The sequence below is a fragment of the Lucilia sericata genome, unplaced genomic scaffold (assembly GCF_015586225.1).
Source record: "Lucilia sericata isolate MDLA Ls3-8-SP2 unplaced genomic scaffold, ASM1558622v1 Contig000499F_arrow, whole genome shotgun sequence".
NCBI lineage: Eukaryota > Metazoa > Arthropoda > Insecta > Diptera > Calliphoridae > Lucilia > Lucilia sericata.
The window spans coordinates 292,236-309,148 of NW_023994513.1; the positions used below are offsets into that span (position 1 = coordinate 292,236).

A 16,913-nucleotide genomic window follows, 5' to 3' on the forward strand; every position below is an offset into this window, starting at 1 on the left:
GTCTATAGTCTAGTCTATAGTCTAGTCTATAGTCTAGTCTATAGTCTAGTCTATAGTCTAGTCTATAGTCTATCTATAGTCTAGTCTATAGTCTAGTCTATAGTCTAGTCTATAGTCTAGTCTATAGTCTAGTCTATAGTCTAGTCTATAGTCTAGTCTATAGTCTAGTCTATAGTCTAGTCTATAGTCTAGTCTATAGTCTAGTCTATAGTCTAGTCTATAGTCTAGTCTATAGTCTAGTCTATAGTCTAGTCTATAGTCTAGTCTATAGTCTAGTCTATAGTCTAGTCTATAGTCTAGTCTATAGTCTAGTCTATAGTCTAGTCTATAGTCTAGTCTATAGTCTAGTCTATAGTCTAGTCTATAGTCTAGTCTATAGTCTAGTCTATAGTCTAGTCTATAGTCTAGTCTATAGTCTAGTCTATAGTCTAGTCTATAGTCTAGTCTATAGTCTAGTCTATAGTCTAGTCTATAGTCTAGTCTATAGTCTAGTCTATAGTCTAGTCTATAGTCTAGTCTATAGTCTAGTCTATAGTCTAGTCTATAGTCTAGTCTATAGTCTAGTCTATAGTCTAGTCATATCTAGTCTATAGTCTAGTCTATAGTCTAGTCTATAGTCTAGTCTATAGTCTAGTCTATAGTCTAGTCTATAGTCTAGTCTATAGTCTAGTCTATAGTCTAGTCTATAGTCTAGTCTATAGTCTAGTCTATAGTCTAGTCTATAGTCTAGTCTATAGTCTAGTCTATAGTCTAGTCTATAGTCTAGTCTATAGTCTAGTCTATATCTAGTCTATAGTCTAGTCTATAGTCTAGTCTATAGTCTAGTCTATACTATCTATAGTCTAGTCTATAGTCTAGTCTATAGTCTAGTCTATAGTATAGTCTATTCTATAGTCTATTCTAAAGTCTAGTCTATAGTCTAGTCTATAGTCTAGTCTATAGTCTAGTCTATAGTCTAGTCTATAGTCTAGTCTATAGTCTAGTCTATAGTCTAGTCTATAGTCTAGTCTATAGTCTAGTCTATAGTCTAGTCTATAGTCTAGTCTATAGTCTAGTCTAGTCTATAGTCTAGTCTAGTCTAGTCTATTCATAGTCTAGTCTATAGTCTAGTCTATAGTCTAGTCTATAGTCTAGTCTATAGTCTAGTCTATAGTCTAGTCTATAGTCTAGTCTATAGTCTAGTCTATAGTCTAGTCTATAGTCTAGTCTATAGTCTAGTCATATGACTAGTCTATGTCTAGTCTATAGTATAGTCTAGTCTAGTCTATAGTCTAGTCTATAATCTAGTCTATAGCTAGTCTATAGTCTAGTCTATGACTAGTCTATGTCTAGTCTATAGTATAGTCTAGCTTTTTGGCAAAATTTCTACTGAAATTGCAAGTAATTATTCAATTCACCCTTGTTGCTACAAGCAGTTGATAAAGAGTCTAGCATACATACATACATATCTACATATGTATAACTTTTAGCACAAACTTCCACTCTTGTTTTCCTTTTCATTAATACAAATCGAAATGTAAGAAGGAATAAATTAATAATGTTAGGACTATTTTGAAAACATGCATAGGTTTTCAAATCTTCCCTTTCACTCTGGAGTAAATGGCTTAAATGTAGACTACAAATCTCTGAATCTTGTTACCTTAGAACACAAATGCCATCATATTGCAAATTACATAAAGCAACGACGACAAATTGTACAGCAAATGGCACAAAACTGTAACAGATTTTGGTTTTATAAAGAGTTTTATCTTGTACTTTAATTAGCAGAACAAACATCATGAGACGCCAACATGCAACAACCGTTTGATAATGTACATAAGTGGATTGTTGGGAATTTTGGGTAAATTAGTTGGTAGGGTTTAAATATGAAATGAAAAATTGCTATAGGTTTAATGAAGAGACAAATGTGATGTAACCTTGAATGAAGTTGGAAAAATCAATGTAAATTTTAGGGAGATTAGCCATTAAAACCAAGTTTCCTTCAAACTAATGTGATTATAGTTGTAAGTTAATGTTCAGTTTTAGTTTAATTCTAGTTCAGTTCCAGTTCAGTTCAGTTCAGTTCTAGTTCAGTTCTAGTTCAGTTCTAGTTCAGTTCTAATTCAGTTCTAGTTCAGTTCTAGTTCAGTTCTAGTTCAGTTCTAGTTCAGTTCTAGTTCAGTTCTAGTTCAGTTTAGTTCAGTTCTAGTTCAGTTCTAGTTCAGTTCTAGTTCAGTTCTAGTTCAGTTCTAGTTCAGTTCTAGTTCAGTTCTAGTTCAGTTCTAGTTCAGTTCTAGTTCAGTTCTAGTTCAGTTCTAGTTCAGTTCTAGTTCAGTTCTAGTTCAGTTCTAGTTCAGTTCTAGTTCAGTTCTAGTTCAGTTTATCAGTTCTAGTTCAGTTCTAGTTCAGTTCTAGTTCAGTTCTAGTTCAGTTCTAGTTCTAGTTCAGTTCTAGTTCAGTTCTAGTTCAGTTCTAGTTCAGTTCTAGTTCAGTTCTAGTTCAGTTCTAGTTCAGTTCTAGTTCAGTTCTAGTTCAGTTCTAGTTCAGTTCTAGTTCAGTTCTAGTTCAGTTCTAGTTCAGTTCTAGTTCAGTTCTAGTTCAGTTCTAGTTCAGTTTCTAGTTCAGTTCTAGTTCAGTCTAGTTCAGTTCTAGTTCAGTTCTAGTTCAGTTCTAGTTCAGTTCTAGTTCAGTTCCAGTTCAGTTCTAGTTCAGTTCTAGTTCAGTTCTAGTTCAGTTCTAGTTCAGTTCTAGTTCAGTTCTAGTTCAGTTCTAGTTCAGTTCTAGTTCAGTTCTAGTTCAGTTCTAGTTCAGTTCTAGTTCAGTTCTAGTTCAGTTCTAGTTCAGTTCTAGTTCAGTTCTAGTTCAGTTCTAGTTCAGTTCTAGTTCAGTTCTAGTTCAGTTCTAGTTCAATTCTAGTTCAGTTCTAGTTCAGTTCTAGTTCAGTTCTAGTTCAGTTCTAGTTCAGTTCTAGTTCAGTTCTAGTTCAGTTCTAGTTCAGTTCTAGTTCAGTTCTAGTTCAGTTCTAGTTCAGTTCTAGTTCAGTTCTAGTTCAGTTCTAGTTCAGTTCTAGTTCAGTTCTAGTTCAGTTCTAGTTCAGTTCTAGTTCAGTTCTAGTTCAGTTCCAGTTCAGTTCTAGTTCAGTTCTAGTTCAGTTCTAGTTCAGTTCTAGTTCAGTTCTAGTTCAGTTCTAGTAGTTCTAGTTCAGTTCTAGTTCAGTTCTAGTTCAGTTCTAGTTCAGTTCTAGTTCAGTTCTAGTTCAGTTCTAGTTCGTTCTAGTTCAGTTGTTCAGTTCTAGTTCAGTTCTAGTTCAGTTCTAGTTCAGTTCTAGTTCAGTTCTAGTTCAGTTCTAGTTCAGTTCTAGTTCTAGTTGTTCTAGTTAGTTCTAGTTCAGTTCTAGTTCAGTTCTAGTTCAGTTCTAGTTCAGTTCTAGTTCAGTTTAGTTCAGTTCTAGTTCAGTTCTAGTTCAGTTCTAGTTCAGTTCTAGTTCAGTTCCAGTTCTAGTTCAGTTCAGTTCTAGTTCAGTTCTAGTTCAGTTCTAGTTCAGTTCCAGTTCAGTTCTAGTTCAGTTCTAGTTCAGTTCTAGTTCAGTTCTAGTTAGTATCAGTTCTAGTTCAGTTCTAGTTCAGTTCTAGTTCAGTTCTAGTTTCAGTTCTAGTTCAGTTCTAGTTCAGTTCTAGTTCAGTTCTAGTTCAGTTCTAGTTCAGTTCTAGTTCAGTTCTCGTTCAGTTCTAGTTCAGTTTCTAGTCAGTTCTAGTTCAGTTTTAGTTCATTTCTAGTTCAGAAAACTAGCGTTAACTATTGGCACGAAGTTAACGCACTGATTATGAATTCACTAAAGTCTATGACTATGAAGTGGGCTCTTAACACAAAGTATAGTCCGAAGTAGTTCTTTTAACTAAGAGTAGATATTGAAGTCTGCTATTGTTGTATGGCTACTTCTTCCCATTCCTTTCAAGACTTAAATCTATTTTGATGGTTTCAAGTAGGTGCTGATCTTTATGGTTTTCAAATAATTTAACAAAGAACTATAGTATGTTAATACATACAATAAATAATTGGTGTGGGTTTTAATTTCAATTAATTTTTTATTATAAGTAAGTCTTATAAGCTCAATATGAAAATTTAACACACTTGTTAGTTTAACAACTTTAAAACCACTTCTTTTCTTTGTTTTCCTTCCAAATATTCACTTAAAATGATTGCATTTACATTTTAGTTGTGGTAATAACACGTACTGCATACAATCTCATCATATGTTGATTCTAGTAAGAAAACCTTTTACTTCAAAATTTAATAGGGGAAAAAAGAGACGCAATTTAGCCAAAAAAAATATATTCACAAAAAACAGTTTTGGAAAAAAATAAAACTAACACGAATTTCTTTTAACAATGGGTGTGGTTTTAGGTTACTTTCAAATATTGTCTATCGCTAGTTGTTTTGTTTTTATAGTAAATTTAACCTATTTTTGCTAGCAACCAAAAAAAAAACTGAAAATCACACAAAACAGCAAAAAAACAAAAAAAAAAAAAAAAAACAAGTTCATGTTGCATTAACTCTATTCTACATCCTTTTGTGTGGTTGCAACAGCAAATGTTTTCTAGCCACATACATACCAACAGCAATAGCAGCAAAAACTATTTTTTGACATTTGGGTGAATGTTTCCACATGGTATTTAGTAGTAGATGCTACAAAAAAATTATAATACAATTGTATCCTATGGCGTTATAGTTACATTAAATCAGCCAGAATTAATGCTCTTATAATAAAATAAACTGTAAAGTTTTAATGCCTTAATTACTAGAAAGTAGAAAAGAAAGGTTTTATTTACTACTGAAATAGACACAGCGTTGGTTGGAGTCGCACCTAAAGTATTAGACGACTTTTGAAAGAAAACTATTTTAGATTCCTTTATAAAACATAATTTTTTAATGCCAAAGTTCAGCATAACCAGCGACGTAAGGACCAGAATACATAAGAGAATTAATATAGAACATATTTTGGAAAGCTCTGTTTAAGATCTTTTTAAAGATTAACTTCCTTTTCAATCATTACATATTTTATTTAAGTATAAATTGATTTCGTAACAACACTGAAAACTTATCAAATAAAAATCAATTAGCACGTATTTGTACTTCTATTTACCAACCATTTTATAGCACTTTTCTTTAAAGATATTTATTTTATCTTCACATTTTATTTTAACACTTTCGTTTTCATCTTGAATAACAGATAATGTTCAAACATTGGTTTCGATGAAAAAATTATTTTAAAATGTGTTAAATAAATTGGACGATTTTAATTGATAAATGTTTAAAAGCAATAGATAATAGAACTGAACTAGAACTGAATTAGAACTGAACTAGAACTGAACTAGAACTGAACTAGAACTGAACTAGAAATGAATTAGAACTGAACTAGAACTGAACTAGAAATCAACTAGAACTGAACTAGAACTGAACTGGAACTGAACTAAAACTGAACTAGAACTGAACTAGAACTGAGCTAGAACTGAACTAGAACTGAACTAGAAAACTGAACTAGAACTGAACTAGAACTGAACTAGAACTGAACTAGAACTGAACTAGAACTGAACTAGAACTGAACTAGAACTGAACTAGAACTGAACTAGAACTGAACTAGAACTGAACTAGAACTGAACTAGAACTGAACTAGAAACTGAACTAGAACTGAACTAGACTGAACTAGAACTGAACTAGAACTGAACTAGAACTGAACTAGAACTGAACTAGAACTGAACAGAACTGAACTAGAACTGAACTAGAACTGAACTAGAACTGAACTAGAACTGAACTAGAACTGAACTAGAACTGAACTAGAACTGACTAGAACTGAACTAGAACTGAACTAGAACTGAACTAGAACTGAACTAGAACTGAACTAGAACTGAACTAGAACTGAAACTAGAACTGAACTAGAACTGAAAGAACTGAACTAGAACTGAACTAGAACTGAACTAGAACTGAACTAGAACTGAACTAGAACTGAACTAGAACTGAACTAGAACTGAACTAGAACTGAACTAGAACTGAACTAGAACTGAACTAGAACTGAACTAGAACTGAACTAGAACTGAACTAGAACTGAACTAGAACTGAACTAGAACTGAACTAGAACTGAACTAGAACTGAACTAGAACTGAACTAGAACTGAACTAGAACTGAACTGAACTAGAACTAGAACTGAACTAGAACTAGAACTAGAACTAACTAGAACTGAACTAGAACTGAACTAGAACTGAACTAGAACTGAACTAGAACTGAACTAGAACTGAACTAGAACTGAACTAGAACTGAACTAGAACTGAACTAGAACTGAACTAGAACTGAACTAGAACTGAACTAGAACTGAACTAGAACTGAACTAGAAGAACTAGAACTGAACTAGAACTGAACTAGAACTGAACTAGAACTGAACTAGAACTGAACTAGAACTGAACTAGAACTGAACTAGAACTGAACTAGAACTGAACTAGAACTGAACTAGAACTGAACTAGAACTGAACTAGAACTGAACTAGAACTCTAGAACTGAACTGAACTAGAACTGAACTAGAAATGAACTAGAACTGAACTAGAACTGAACTAGAACTGAACTAGAACTGAACTAGAACTGAACTAGAACTGAACTAGAACTGAACTAGAACTGAACTAGAACTGAACTAGAACTGAACTAGAACTGAATAGAACTGAACTAGACTGAACTAGAACTGCACTAGAACTGAACTAGAACTGAACTAGAACTGAACTAAGAACTGAACTAGAACTGAACTAGAACTGAACTAGAACTGAACAGAACTGAACTAGAACTGAACTAGAACTGAACTAGAACTGACGAGAACTGAACTAGAACTGAACTAGAACTGAACTAGAACTGAACTAGAACTGAACTAGAACTGAACTAGAACTACTAGAACTGAACTAGAACTGAACTAGACACTGAAACTAGACTAGAACTGAACTAGAACTGAACAGAATGAACTAGAAACTCAACTAGAAGGAACTAGAACGAACTAGAACTGAAACTAGCAACTGAACTGAACTGAACTAGAACTGAACTAGAACGAACTAGAACTGAATAAAACTGAACAGAACGAAATAGAACTGAACTAGAACTGACTAGAACTGAACTAGAAACTTAACTAGAACTGAACTACTAACTAGAGCGATCTGATGAGTTCAGTACAGTTACAAATAGATACCTTAAATGGTAATGCTAAAATATTAATTGAAAATCATTTCTTCATTATTCCTCAGTCTAGAAAATATTGAATGATTGACATTAAGCAACAAGTGTTTTAGATTAAGGATGAAGTTGATTGAAAATATGTCATTCATTATAAACATGAAACACAAAATCTAAAAAGAAATTTTTAAATAATTGCTAAGTCATCCCAAAATGTTAGAGATTTTCTTGAAAACAATTGCAAAACCATCTAGCTGTGTTAAACAGAATGAAATTGAAAATATTTAAAAGGTAAAAATGCAGACTTAAAAAATTTATTAGAAAACAAAATCATTCATGATCTGAATGAGTTAACAAAAATTCATACATATATATTTTATAACCTAATATTTTTCATATAAAATTTATTAAAATAAAATGAAAACTAAACATAAAAATCTATGGTCATAAAATATATATCTTTTTTTTTTTTGGTAAAAATTCATATAACATTTTAAACTTTTAAAGCAAACACTCTCCATTTTAAAAATTACTTATGATTTATAACAATGTTCGGTTTTCATAGGCAGCAGGGGCTGATCTTAAGAACCTTTGTAGATGCATACATATGTATATACAGTATTGTACAAAACATTAAAGTCAACGAATTTCAGCTAATATTTCAAATAGTAGGTGGAAATATTCTCATTCTGCTGACCCTGATTTATTTATACATATGTATGTATCTATGAATACATATGTACATACATACATATGTATGTATTTACTTTGCGGCCATATTTTGCAGAATCATTTCGTTTGTTTCTTTTTTGACCAAATCTTCTTTTAGTTATCATGTAAAAAACTCATGTTAGTCATAATGACAAAATAAATGGTTGGATGCTTGGTTGGTTAAAAAAAAGACTCATAATAAATAATCGTTTTTTATATAGTCTGTCTTGCCAAATATGGTTTTCAACTAAAAGCGAGAGTATTTTTAGTTTGAACTTGAAATATGAAAATTTGCATACAAGAGTTAAAAATATTTTAATATTTATGTTTGCTTGAAAATGACAGTAACATCGCTCATAACATTGCTGAGATTATTAAGATGCTTTTTTGGAGTTCAACACATTTCTGATTAATGATTCTTACTGAATGACGAAAATGTGAGTCACGAGTGTTTGATACTATGCCAGTTTTGAAAAAAAATCTATGTCTATTCATAAATATATAAAAAAAGAATTAGAAAGAGAAAAAGTGTAGATGTTATATAAATATAAAAATATTTTGATATTTCAGTTCTAGTTCATGTCTAGTTCAGTTCTAGTTTAGTTCTAGTCGTTCTAGTTCAGTTCTAGTTCAGTTCTAGTTCAGTTCTAGTTCAGTTCTAGTCAGTTCTAGTTCAGTTCTAGTTCAGTTCTAGTTCAGTCTAGTTCCAGTTTCTAGTTCAATTCTAGTTCAGTTCTAGTTCAATTCTAGTTCAGTTCTAGTTCAGTTCTAGTTCAGTTCTAGTTCAGTTCTAGTTCAGTTCTAGTTCAGTTACTAGTTCAGTTCTAGTTCAGTTCTAGTTCAGTTCTAGTTCAGTTCTAGTTCAGTTCTAGTTCAGTTCTAGTTCAGTTCTAGTTCAGTTCTAGTTCCGTTCTAGTTCAGTTCTAGTTCAGTTCTAGTTCAGTTCTAGTTCAGTTCTAGTTCAGTTCTAGTTCAGTTCTAGTTCAGTTCTAGTTCAGTTCAGTAAGTTCTAGTTCAGTTCTAGTTCAGTTCTAGTTCAGTTCTAGTTCAGTTCTAGTTCAGTTCTAGTTCAGTTCTAGTTCAGTTCTAGTTCAGTTCTAGTTCAGTTCTAGTTCAGTTCTAGTTCAGTTCTAGTTCAGTTCTAGTTCAGTTCTAGTTCAGTTCTAGTTCAGTTCTAGTTCAGTTCTAGTTCAGTTCTATTCAGTTCTAGTTCGTTCTAGTTCAGTTCTAGTTCAGTTCTAGTTCAGTTCTAGTTCAGTTCTAGTTCAGTTCTAGTTCAGTTCTAGTTCAGTTCTAGTTCAGTTCTAGTTCAGTTCTAGTTCAGTTCTAGTTCAGTTCTAGTTCAGTTCTAGTTCAGTTCTAGTTCAGTTCTAGTTCAGTTCTAGTTCAGTTCTAGTTCAGTTCTAGTTCAGTTCTAGTTCAGTTCTAGTTCAGTTCTTTAGTTTTCTAGTTCAGTTCTAGTTCAGTTCTAGTTCAGTTCTAGTTCAGTTCTAGTTCAGTTCTAGTTCAGTTCTAGTTCAGTCTATAGTTCAGTTCGTAGTTCAGTTCTAGTTCAGTTTCGTCAGTTCTAGTAGTCTAGTCAGTTCTAGTTCAGTTCTAGTTTAGCTCTAGTTCAGTTCCTACAAAAAAAAAACATGCTATTTAATACATACTTAAATAGTTATAAAATTTTTACATTCAGACAACAACTTAGTTTCGAAACAGATTAATATGCAACTTCCCACATGAAAAGTTTGTGTCAAACATTTCATTTAAAATAGCAATAAAAAAGTTGAAAATCAATTTTCAGACATCATTAATAAACATTATAATTTTTATACAAACAAACAAATAAATAAACAAAATTTATATTTTAAAACACAAAATTATCGTCTTTTTATAAACAAAAAACAAGTAAATATTTCCAAATATTGTTAAAACCAACACGAACTCAAAAAACTACACTTAATAAATATTTTGTTTAAATTATGATGAAAAATAAATAAAGTTTTTTGTATTATTTTCTGGTTGTAAAACAAACATGATGTCATACAAAACAATTTGCCACAAAGAAGAAAAAAAAATAACGTAGAAGACAATGTTGGTTGCATTTTATTCGTTGTTGAAAATACCAAAAAAAAATTTAGCACGCTTCAAAGTCATTGTGGCAAGAAATTGCAAAAAAAAAAAAAAAAAAACTCGCAGAAAACGTCAACTTATGAAATCCCTCAAATTACTTGTCTTAATGTCTGTCGTTATTTGTCGCCTGTTAATTTAAGTCAAATATTTAATATTGAAAGAAACAAAAATTCAAATCCATACTTGCAAAGTAATAATACTTAAAAATTACAAACAAATACGTTTTATAAATATTTCGTCGCTTAATGGCAAATAAATTGTTGTTTTGAAAAACAAATGAATGGTCTGTTACTTTTTCTGATTTGTTTGAATAGTTACGTTGCGTTAAAATAAATAAAAGAAGAATAAACTAAGATTAGTTGACTATTTAGAGGATTGTGGAAAAATTCCCTCTAAATACGTATGTATATGGAAAGTGGTGTCAACTATTCCATTTGAAATAGTAATGAAAAAATTGAAAGAAAAAGTACTAAATAGTTCAGTACTAGTTTAGTTCTAGTTCAGTTATAGTTTAGTTCTAGTTCAGTTCTCGTTCAGTTCTAGTTCAGTTCTAGTTCAGTTTTAGTTCAGTTCTAGTTCAGTTCTAGTTCAGTTCTAGTTCAGTTCTAGTTCAGTTCTAGTTCAGTTCTAGTTCAGTTCTAGTTCAGTTCTAGTTCAGTTCTAGTTCAGTTCTAGTTCAGTTCTAGTTCAGTTCTAGTTCAGTTCTAGTTCAGTTCTAGTTCAGTTCTAGTTCAGTTCTAGTTCAGTTCTAGTTCAGTTCTAGTTCAGTTCTAGTTCAGTTCTAGTTCAGTTCTAGTTCAGTTATAGTTTAGTTCTAGTTCAGTTCTAGTTCAGTTCTAGTTCAGTTCTAGTTCAGTTTTAGTTCAGTTCTAGTTCAGTTCTAGTTCAGTTCTAGTTCAGTTCTAGTTCAGTTCTAGTTCAGTTCTAGTTCAGTTCTAGTTCAGTTCTAGTTCAGTTCTAGTTCAGTTCTAGTTCAGTTCTAGTTCAGTTCTAGTTCAGTTCTAGTTCAGTTCTAGTTCAGTTCTAGTTCAGTTCTAGTTCAGTTCTAGTTCAGTTCTAGTTCAGTTCTAGTTCAGTTCTAGTTCAGTTCTAGTTCAGTTCTAGTTCAGTTCTAGTTCAGTTCTAGTTCAGTTCTAGTTCAGTTCTAGTTCAGTTCTAGTTCAGTTCTAGTTCAGTTCTAGTTCAGTTCTAGTTCAGTTCTAGTTCAGTTCTAGTTCAGTTCTAGTTCAGTTCTAGTTCAGTTCTAGTTCAGTTCTAGTTCAGTTCTAGTTCAGTTCTAGTTCAGTTCTAGTTCAGTTCTAGTTCAGTTCTAGTTCAGTTCTAGTTCAGTTCTAGTTCAGTTCTAGTTCAGTTCTAGTTCAGTTCTAGTTCAGTTCTAGTTCAGTTCTAGTTCAGTTCTAGTTCAGTTCTAGTTCAGTTCTAGTTCAGTTCTAGTTCAGTTCTAGTTCAGTTCTAGTTCAGTTCTAGTTCAGTTCTAGTTCAGTTCTAGTTCAGTTCTAGTTCAGTTCTAGTTCAGTTCTAGTTCAGTTCTAGTTCAGTTCTAGTTCAGTTCTAGTTCAGTTCTAGTTCAGTTCTAGTTCAGTTCTAGTTCAGTTCTAGTTCAGTTCTAGTTCAGTTCTAGTTCAGTTCTAGTTCAGTTCTAGTTCAGTTCTAGTTCAGTTTCTAGTTCAGTTCTAGTTCAGTTCTAGTTCAGTTCTAGTTCAGTTCTAGTTCAGTTCTAGTTCAGTTCTAGTTCAGTTCTAGTTCAGTTCTAGTTTAGATCTAGTTCAGTTCTAGTTTTCTATTGAATATTTGAATTTCTATGAACACTTAAAAATTTTTAGTAATAACAATTATTTAGCATAATTTCAATACTTATTTTAATTTAAGTATCTACATATATTCAACTCACTTCCCCTAACCAACAACAAATACATAGTTATTTTCCCATTACATTTAGTTTTAAGTAAATAAACTGTAACAGTTTAAAAATAAAAAATAATGATGTTTAAAAATGTGTTTATTTTATTTTTGGCATATTTTTTCAGTGTGCGTATGTCTGAATAAATGAATGAAATTTACGCTGATTAGAAAAAGCTCGCATAATTAAAATAAAAATATTCATTTTAACAAATATTAATAATTTCCAAGTAGTTTTAGTAGTTGTCGTTTTTAGTTGTTTGCTGACTTCAATTTACAAATTTTTAATTCATTTGACACTTATCGGATCTTTGTAATGTTTAGAGAAATCAATTGATTACTTTAAATTAAAATCTCTATTAGAGAACTAACACCCAGAACTGCTGGTGTAATGATATGTTTACATGCGCATAAAATTTACCTATATTATTACGTTTTTGTAAAATACAAGAAAAACATTTGCTTAAATCTGTTTAAGAGAAAATATCTCATCTCCACCCAGAAGGTAAAAATCTTGGCAAAAACAAATATTATTATTATTATTTTGCTATAACAACCATATTATAAATGATCCAACATACGCTGATTCAGTTACAGCCCAAAGTAATACTCTTTTTTTTTACTACAAATAATAGTATTTACGATTCTCCCATAGATACATACTTTTAGCGGGTTGTGTGCTTGACAAATTATGTACATATTTGTACAGAATATTTCTATGAAAAAAAAAAAAAAATACTTGAAACCTTGAAAAAAAAGTTTTAACGAAGATACTGTATATCTTACACAGTCATACGCTCGAGTCACATATCGCAGTTACATCCTAGACTCCCTCCGCACCTTATTACTCTCTTGTACTTTTATGTGTCGTCTGAAATTACAATCAAACAACTTTTGACATTTAATGGCAAATTGGCCAACAGCGACATTTCAACTTTTGTATAACGAAAGAAATTTTTATATTTAATTGGTAACAAATACTTTAAGGGGGGAGAGTATGAGAGATTTATTTTTCATATATTTATTATGAAATTTGAACATGTCAGTTGAAAGTTGTATTGAGCGAATATTGTAATTCAAATATGTTTTCTGAGAAGATTATTACTCAAAATTCTGGCTAAACGCTTTTGAGTTTCCTTGAAAGTGAAATTTATTTTATTTAATTATTTCGAATTTGTTAAGCTTATTATGAAAAACATTGAGGATAACAATTGAAATTTAAAAATAAATCACTCTATAGTCTCGACTATAGAGTATAGACATATAGATCAGTCTACAGTTTTGCATCTAGATCAATCTATAGTCTTGCCTTTAGATCAGTCTATAGTCTTGCCTTTAGATCAGTCTATAGTCTTGACTATAGATCAGTCTATAGTCTTGACTATAAGTCAGTCTATAGTCTTGACTATAGATCAGTCTATAGTCTTGACTATAGATCAGTCTATAGTCTTGACTATAGATCAGTCTATAGTCTTGACTATAGATCAGTCTATAGTTTTGACTAAAGACCAGTCTATAGTTTTGACTATAGATCAGTCTATAGCCTTTACTTTAGATCACTCTATAGTCTTGACTATAGATCAGTCTATAATTTTTCCGATAGATCAGTCAATAATTCTGACAGCAGATCAATCTATGTTGACTTTAGATCACTCTATAACTATAGATCAGTTTATAGTCTTAATTATGGGCTAGTGTAAAGTCTTGAATATAGATCAACGTATAGTCTTAACTATAACTAGATCAATCTATAGTTTTGAATATTATTAAATGTATTGTCTTGTCCAAAGACTAGTTTATAGTCTTGAAAATAGATCAGCCTATAGTATTGACCATAGATCAGTCTATAGTCTTGACTATAGATTTGTCTATAGTCTTGACCATAGATCAGTCTATAATCTTGCCGATAGATCATGATCAATCTGTCTATAGTCTTGACTGTAGATCAGTCTATAGCCTTGACTATAGATCAGTCTATAGTCTTGACTATAAATCAGTCTATAGTCTTGACTATAGATCAGTCTATAGTCTTGACTATAGATCAGTCTATAGTCTTGACTATAGATCAGTCTATAGTCTTGACTATAGATCAGTCTATAGTCTTGACTATAGATCAGTCTATAGTCATGACTTTAGATCAGTCTATAGTCTTGACTATATCAGTCTATAGTCTTGACTATAGATCAGTCTATAGTCTTGACTATAGATCAGTCTATAGTCTTGACTATAGATCAGTCTATAGACTTGACTATAGATCAGTCTATAGACTTGACTATAGATCAGTCTATAGTCTTGACTATAGATCACTCTATAGTCTTGACTATAGATCACTCTATAGTCTTGACTATAGATCAGTCTATAATTTTTCCGATAGATCAGTCAATAATTCTGACAGCAGATCAATCTATGTTGACTTTAGATCACTCTATAACTATAGATCAGTTTATAGTCATAATTATGGGCTAGTGTAAAGTCTTGAATATAGATCTATATAGACTGATCTATAGTCTTGACTATAGATCAGTCTATAGTCTTGACTATAAATCAGTCTATAGTCATGACTATAGATCAGTCCATAGTCTTAAATATAGATCAGTCTATAGTCTTGACTATAGATCAGTCTATAGTCTTGACTATAGATCAGTCTATAGCCTTGACTATAGATCAGTCTATAGTCTTGACTATAGATCAGTCTATAGTCTTGACTATTGATCAGTCTATAGTCTTGACTCTAAATCAGTCTATAGTCTTGACCATAGATCATTCTATAGTCTTGACTATATCAGTCTGTAGTCCTGACTATAAATCAGTATAGTCTTGACTATAGATCAATCAATAGTCTTGACTATAGATCAGTCTATAGTCTTAACTGTAGATCAGTCTATAGTCTTGACTATAGATCAGTCTATAGTCTTGATAATAGATCAGTCTATAGTCTGGACTATAGATCAGTCTATAGTCATGACTATAGATCAGTCTATGGTCTTGACTTTAGATCAGTCTATAATCTTGACTTTAGATCAGTCTATAGTCTTGACTCTAAATCAGTCTATAGTCTTGACCATAGATCAGTCTATAGTCTTGGCTATATATCAGTCTGTAGTCCTGACTATAAATCAGTTTATAGTCTTGACTATAGATCAATCAATAGTCTTGACTATAGATCAGTCTGTAGTCTTGACTATAGATCAGTCTATAGTCTTGACTATAGATCAGTCTATAGTCTTGACTATAGATCAGTCTATAGTCTTGACTATAGATCAGTCTATAGTCTTGACTTTAGATCAGTCTATATTATTGACTATAGATCAGTCTGTAGTCTTGACTATAGATCAGTCTATAGTCTTGACTTTAGATCAGTCTATAGTCTTGACTATAGATCAGTCTATAGTCTTGACTATAGATCATTGTATAGTCTTTCTTGACTATAGATCAGACTATAGTCTTGACTATAGATCAGTCTATAGTCTTGACTATAGATCTGGCTTGACTATAAATAAGTCTATAGTCTTAACTATAAATCAGTCTATAGTCTATACTATAGATCAGTCTACAGTCGTGCCTATAAGATCAGTATTATATAGCTTTTTGAATATTTGCAAATAAACTTTCTTCATAAGTTCGTCATATGTATTAATGTAATCGAATATAAATGCGATAACCACACCTCAGTGAAAACAGAAAATCCTCTTAAAATTGCCACAAAAACTGAAAATAATACCCAATTAAACAATTTTCTTCAAAAAAAATTATTTGTGGCAAAAACATCAAAACAAATTTAAATCCCACAAATATTATTTCATTATCACACACACTGTTAACTCAGAAGGATTGCATAAAAAAAATAACCACCAGCTGTTTGTAACAATTAAAACAATTTCACTTGAAACTTAATTTCATGGTGTCACAGAAATTGTTACTCAATCTTTTGTGATTATTACCATTTTTAGAGTAAAGTTACAAATCTAAATACATGTTACTATTGTGCGTGGGAGCCATAATAGCAAAATTTGAAATTCAATAAAATGACAACAAATTTTTACGGCTCTAAACTTGTTTTAATGTCAAGTGCTGCTAAAGTAAATGTTGTTGCTGATGTTTAATGTTCGTGTTTGCAATAATGTTCATGTTTTTATCTTAATGTTACACATATAATTAAAAGAATGATGTAATTTTTTTTCTTTCTCTCTTTCTTCTTGAAATCTTGTGAACATACAGTTTTCTTAGGTTCATTGTCTGCAGAAGAGTTCATTAAAAAATAATAATAAATTTACCAGTTACACCTACTTTTGTTTATAGTTATTTTAATTTTAATTTTATTTTTGTTTAAATTTACACCCTCAATATGTTTGTTTTCTTAAAAAAGCAGCTAATAAAAATTTGAGTAAATTTGGCTTAAAGGGTTTCATATATTTTTTTTTTTGGTGGTTCATCGTTAACATGTCATTACTTAAAACAATAATGTTGTTGTTTTTGGCGTTTTCTTTAACAATTCATTAAAAAGATGGGCGCTGTAATTAGAGGTCTATTTCTATTATTAAAAGTGTTTTTTGTTGGTATAGAGGGAGGTCAATGTCTTATTTAAGAGTCTAATTACAAAGATAATAACAACTACTTCATATATAGCTTGAACAAAAAAAAAAAGCAGCAGCAGCAATATGATAGCCCAAGTTCAAATTTAAAAAGCTCTTTAAATTTATTTAATGAAGGATGAGATTTTTTATTAGAGGTAGCAATGGGGAAGATATGTATGTACATATATATATATCACAAGTCATACAGTTTAATTTTCAATACTGCCATTACCAGTCAAATTTGTTGCTTCCCACACGAAAGAGGTTAAACTTGATCTCCACTATAAAGTCTATAGGTTCTCTTTTATACAGACTATAGTCTCCCAAAGAGAGTATCGTCCTTCAAATATAGAGACTGTAGTCTATCGACTATATAGATTTTACTATCTCGATTCTTAAGATTATAGCCTCTCGACTATAGAGAATATA

The 16,913-nt window shown here is 31.2% G+C and overlaps 1 protein-coding gene across 2 annotated transcripts in view; it reads right to left on the minus strand.

The window, feature by feature from the left end:
• The window catches only part of LOC119605591, a 150,065-nt gene that overhangs the window by 104,312 nt on the left and 28,840 nt on the right, over positions 1-16,913 (minus strand). The window lies entirely within an intron of this gene.